This window comes from Cottoperca gobio, chromosome 10 (genome assembly GCF_900634415.1).
Source record: "Cottoperca gobio chromosome 10, fCotGob3.1, whole genome shotgun sequence".
NCBI lineage: Eukaryota > Metazoa > Chordata > Actinopteri > Perciformes > Bovichtidae > Cottoperca > Cottoperca gobio.
Window position 1 is genome coordinate 23229022 of NC_041364.1, and position 6000 is coordinate 23235021.

A 6000-nucleotide genomic window follows, 5' to 3' on the forward strand; every position below is an offset into this window, starting at 1 on the left:
TTGTCAAAATGTGGGAAATAGAGCAAGGTAAAAAAAAATCCATTATGATAACATTATGTATGAAAGGGAAAGTTCTGGGAGCAAGAGCAAGTTGAATACACATTTTAAAGAGCTTAACAGTTTAACCCCACACTGAATGTGATGTCATCCACCAATTCTGAACATATAAAGTAAAACCTTTATAACATATAAAGGTATGAACATTAAAAGTAATAGCAATAATGTCTTAATTGTTTTAAACATTTGGAATGAAATTTGTACGTTAAGATTGTGGAACTTGTTGAGTAGCAAGAATAACAAGCATGAAGAGCCTAGGTACATGGCTTACTAATAGCCTTGTAAAACCTGAATACTTTAACATATCAACATGACATTTGGTACACTTGCGTAAAGTGTGAACACCAGAACAGTGTATTTTTACTGTTCTATATTTTTATGGCGATGAATAATTATTCACATTTAATAATATAAGTGTCTTCTTCGATTTTATTTGTTTTTTCAAATGGAAACTAATGAGCTATTAAGAGAAAAAATATGCAGAGGATGTATTACAGTAAAGAAAGTATAGCCGAATAAAGAAATATAGATTGTGTGCATTCAGTCTCGGTAGTGAGATAAGCAGTCTATGCTCCATGCTGTGCTGTGCTAATGGGCCCCATTCGTCAACAATATATGGATAAAGTGGGGTGTCACGTGATCAGCTGGACAAGATGGCAGCATAGATTGATCCGGCTTAACCCAGTGTTGCTAATTCTGTTAATTTATACCGTTGAGACAACTTGTTTTAAAATATTTTAGCCAATGTGAGTATCTGATTGAAGGCAATGTCTAAACAGAGAAAAAAAATCATTGTGTAAGAATGGTTCCGAAACAACGGGACAGTCTGACGTGGAGGCGTTAGCTGACGTGGTGCTGGAGAAGCAACGAAGCTACTTGGACTCGCGCTTCGACCAACTTCAACAGATGGGGAAGGAAACAGAGGGAAAATTAGCTGGCACTAACTGGAAGCATCGGCACCGTAAAGGCAGAGATGTGCAAGATATGGGGTGATGTGGCGAACAATTTGGAGATGCTAGCCACCCACGAGGCTTCCAATTTCTGACACTCTCTTCCGAATTGGTTCCCCTCCTTAGGTAATCTACAGGGCGAGTTAATGCGAGCTCATTGTATCCACAGCGACATCAGGAAGAAGCAGGAGGGTGCTACTCGCACTTTGATTCTCTCCTCCCGCCAAGACATTTTCTGTGCCGCGAAGAAAGCTCCGCTCACGATTGATGGACGGAGGATTCGCTTCTCCCCTGACTACGGCAGCTACACTGTTAAACGTCGGCAGACTTTCTCCCGAGCCATGGATGCAGCCCGGGCCAAAAGGTGTGGAATTCTTCCTCCTTTACCCCGTGACACTGAAAGTCAAGCACACTGGTCAAGTTAAGACGTTTCTGAGGACTTCATCATCTCCCTACCGGCAGTGCAGGCTGCGGAATGGGAACCTGTGCGCTCTTCTGACGGTGAATGGCGGCCCTTTGGATCATGTTAAACTATATGGCCTCTGTTTTGTACTAAATGCACACTGGTATGCATGGACTTCGAATCTCTTCAAGAGTTTTGGATTATTTCCGCAGGCTACTTTTTATTTGTTTTTGTCTGATGCTAGACTCGTCTGGAGACTGATTTTTGTTCTTCTTTGTTTGGCTGATCAGACTAACTTGCGAGCCTACTGCCTGATTTGTGGATCCCACACAGAGTAATATGCTTTGGACTTTTTAAACTAACACAGCTGGTTTGTTTGCTATTTGTTTTGATCTATATCACGGCGGATCCGCTGTGCATTTCGGATGTGAATGGACAATGGCCGATAAGATGTGCATTAGTTATCCAAACAGTGTATGCTATAATGTTAACCTATCTACGCTTTGTTTCTCTTCGAAATGCTCAAGTTTATTATTGCCTTTGGTAACCTCATTTAGTCTGTTAACAGTTTAGTAAGTTTTAAGTAATGGGTTGAGGTGTAAATTCAATCCTTTTGCAGCCCCATATCCAATTAGGAATATCTATTTAATTTAGTGTTTAGTTATTTTAAGTTTCGTTTTTATTAATCATTTTTCCTCATCTTGTTTTTGTTACCGGGGGAATTCATGGGGAATTGTCGCGTTTTCGTCTTTGTCACATTATGGGAAACGCTCACATGGTCTCGGATTGTTTATTTGGGAAGAGGCTTCATTTTATTTTGGTCTCGGTTACAAGTTCAGTGAATATGGTTGTTTGCCATCTGACATTCTACTCCGCTTATTGTTGACAGCTTCCAGAGCAGTGCAGCCCAATAGGTGATTTATCTGTTCTTGTGTGGAACTGTGATGGGTTGAATGCGCATCACAAGCGAACTAGTGTTTTGACTATGTTACATCAGCATAAAATTTATCTAGCTTTCCTACAAGAGACGAACCTGCTGAGTAAAGATTCCGGGCGTATTGCCAATAAATTATATCACACTATTGCATCCTCTTCAGCCAACTCCAAAACCAAAGGAGTAGCCATTGTATCTAGACGTAATTTGAGCGTTAAGGTGCTGGACATATGGGCAGACACGGCAGGGACGATAACGATAGCTAGGGTGGACATTTGTAGGAGAAAAGTGGCTCTTGTCTCTGCTTATGCCCCAAATACGTTTGATACGGATTTTTATGATACATTAACACAAAAAAATGCTAGAATTAACCGAATATTCTATCATGGTGGGAGTGGACATGAACGCAGTATGGAGTTCAAATGAACGGTCAAGTCTAACAGCCTCTAGAGATCAGGAGCCGACTACTGCCACGCTGCAATCTTGGGCTGGGAGTTTGGGACGAGTGGACATGACACTATAAACTATTACAAAAAAAATTCAGCCAGACATAAATCTTTTTCTAGGATAGACTATCTTTTTACCTCGCCACAACTTTGAGAAAATTGATAGTGTAGTGTTGCTTCCTATTGCGCTCTCAGACAGACAGTATTCTGCTGTGCCATTCTGGGTAACTTATCCAAGCGCACCACTAGATGGCGCCTCAAGTCCACTTTACTGGGAAATTAAAAATATAAAGAACAATTCCTGACGCAATCGGAATATATAATGTATAAGGAGTAACACAATATTGTTCTCTTCAAAGGTATGTAAGGATAGATTTTGCAAAATAAACAGCATCTAAACATGAACTTGTCAAATAGGAAATTACTTCCACGGGTCTAGGCCCAGTCACCTCTTGGCTTCAAAAATCAGGTCTAAGGAGCACTTCACATATATTTTCTCCATTAAATCCTTGAATAGTAATGTCAACTGAGCCAAAGCAAATAAATGAGACTTTTTGCACCTTTTATTCCAATTTATATAAATTAGAGGTTCAGTTGGACAAGAATAGATGTGAGGCCTTTCTTGGTCAGCTATACTTACCACAGTTTACAGTCACTCATTCCACCCATCTTGATGATCCAATTTCCTTAGAGCACATATGTCAAACTCGAAGGCCCGCGGGCCGGATCTGGTGGAATTCTCTTTGGCCCGCAGGATAATATCTAATTAATATTAGAACTGGCCCGCCGGTATATTGCACGCACCACTAATACTACAAATCCCACAATGCACTACCACTGCGTTAGCGCGTTAATCGAGGGCCCGAAAGTGCGAGCCCTTGCCACTCCCACTCTTTCATCAGCAGCCGTCAACTTTCAGCTATCCCTCTACCCAAAAAATGGCTAAACGAAAGGTGGACTTTGAAAACAGGGGTTTTCAAGGCAGGTGGGAGGCAGAGTATATGTTCGCGGATGTAAAGGGCAAACCCGTCTGTCTTGTGTCTGTCTGACGGTGTGGCTGTAATCAAAGAATATAATATAAGACGACACTATGAAATGAAACACCACGACAGGTACAAGCATCTGGACATGAAACAGAGGCTCAGAAGGTAGAAGAGTTGAAAAGAAGTCTGGTGTCACAGCAGGCTATATTCACAAAAACCAAATCACAAAGTGAGGCTAGTTATATTGTAGCAGCAGAGGTAGCTAAATCAGGCTAGCCCTTTACTGAAGGAGAATTTGTTAAAAACTGCATGATGAAAGTTTGCGACGTTGTGTGCCCAGATAAAAGGCAAGCATTTTCAAATGTGAGCCTGAGCAGAAAAAACGTTGCTGAACGTGTACGTGATCTAGCCAACAGCTGGTAGGAAAAGATTTCATCGCATACTCCCTTGCTGTGGATGAGAGCAGCGACACTTCTGATACTGCCCAGCTGTCCATTTTCATCCGTGGAGTGGACTCAAATCTATGCGCAACAGAGGAACTTTTGGATTAAGATCAATGCATGGCACAACTATGGGAAAAGATCTATTTGAAGAGGTATCCAGATGTGTAAATTATATGAGGCTGCCTTGGGATAAATTTGTGGGACTGACAACAGATGGAGCGCCTGCGATGTGCGGTCAAAAGAATGGATTGGTGGGCAGGATTCGGCGCAGGTGAGCTGACAACTTATCACTGCATCATACACCAAGATGCGTTGTGTGGCAAAGCCTTGAAAATGGAACATGTAATGGGCTGAAAAACTCAGCATACTTGGTGATAACTTCACACGCCGATTTGCTGACTTTGAAACCCAAAGAAGCAGGTTTGAACTGCCCAGTAACCCATTTGCAGCTGACGTGGAAAGCACACCAACCAACATACAAATGGGGCTGATTGAACTCCAATGTAGTGACTCACTCAAGGCAACGTATGACTGTGGGCACTGCACAGTTTCCACGTTTCATCCCGGACACAATGCCCCAGCTGCGTACCCAAGCTGCCCAAATGCTCTCTATGTTTGGCAGCACATACCTGTGTGAACAACTGTTCTCTTTGATGAAGATAAAGAAAACATTACACAGGACTCGTCTTACTGATGAACACCTTCACTCAATCACAAGGATTTCCTCAGCTCAGAGCCTGACCCCAAACATTGATGAACTTGCATCCAAGATGAGATGCCAGGTATCTGGTTTAGACTAGTGTGCATCACAGAGCAGCAAACTGAGCTTTAATGACTTTTTTCTTGCTACCACAGGGCATGTTTGGTTTTTCTTTGAAGGAAATTATTTTTTGGCTCTTCGCCTACGGAAAACTGTTCATTAGAAATTACTCTGGAAAAGCTGAAGATAGAGCCATAAGAAATGTATGCAACTGATTTTTCATTTATTTAATGTTGTTTTTATAGGCAATAACTTAAGCTTTGTTAGTTCCAGGTTCAATATGTTTTATTTAGCATTTTGGGATAAGCTGGGGCCACTACTTTTGGACATGATGTTTTCGATAGATAAGGGCAGTTTTTCGAGGGATGTGAACATATCCTTCTTTAAGAGTAAGGAAATCAGGGCTAAGGACCTGACAGATTGTGCTAGTTATAGGCCACTACGTTTATTAAAGTCAGATCTAAAAAGGTTTGCAAAGGTGCTTGCCAGCCGCATTCAGGATTATATGCCAACATTGATTAACTGTGATCAGACAGGGTTTATAAAGTCAAGGCTAGCTGCTGATAATGTTAGATGTCTTCTCCATATAATAGATGCTTCAGTAGACAAAAAAGACCCAACAGCAGTGCTGTCTCTTGATGCAATGAAAGCCTTTGACAGACTAGAATGGTCCTTACTGTGGTCTGTGCTGGAGAAAATGGGTTTTGGTAATGGCTTTATACATATGGTCAAGGTGCTGTACTCTAATCCCTCAGCTCTGGTGCTCACTGGGCAATTATCCTCCGCACTATTCCCTGTATTTAGATCTTCCCGCCAGGGATGTCCACTGAGCACAGCACTTTTTGCACTCTCCCTTGAACCTCTAGCCCAAATGATACGGCAATCCCCTAATGTACATCTGATCTCCGTTTGTGACACTCACCACCAGGTGGTGCTATACGCGGATGATATTCTGGTTTTCATGGAAAATCCGACTCAGTCTATGCCTAAATTCTTATCCATTTGTGAGGAGTTTGGTTGTCTC

At 41.8% G+C, this 6000-nt stretch overlaps 1 pseudogene; it reads left to right on the forward strand.

Moving 5' to 3' along the window:
- The first annotated feature begins 3728 nt into the window (after window positions 1–3728).
- Window positions 3729–4570, forward strand: LOC115014367 (general transcription factor II-I repeat domain-containing protein 2A-like; annotated as a pseudogene).
- Window positions 4571–6000: the final 1430 nt, after the last annotated feature.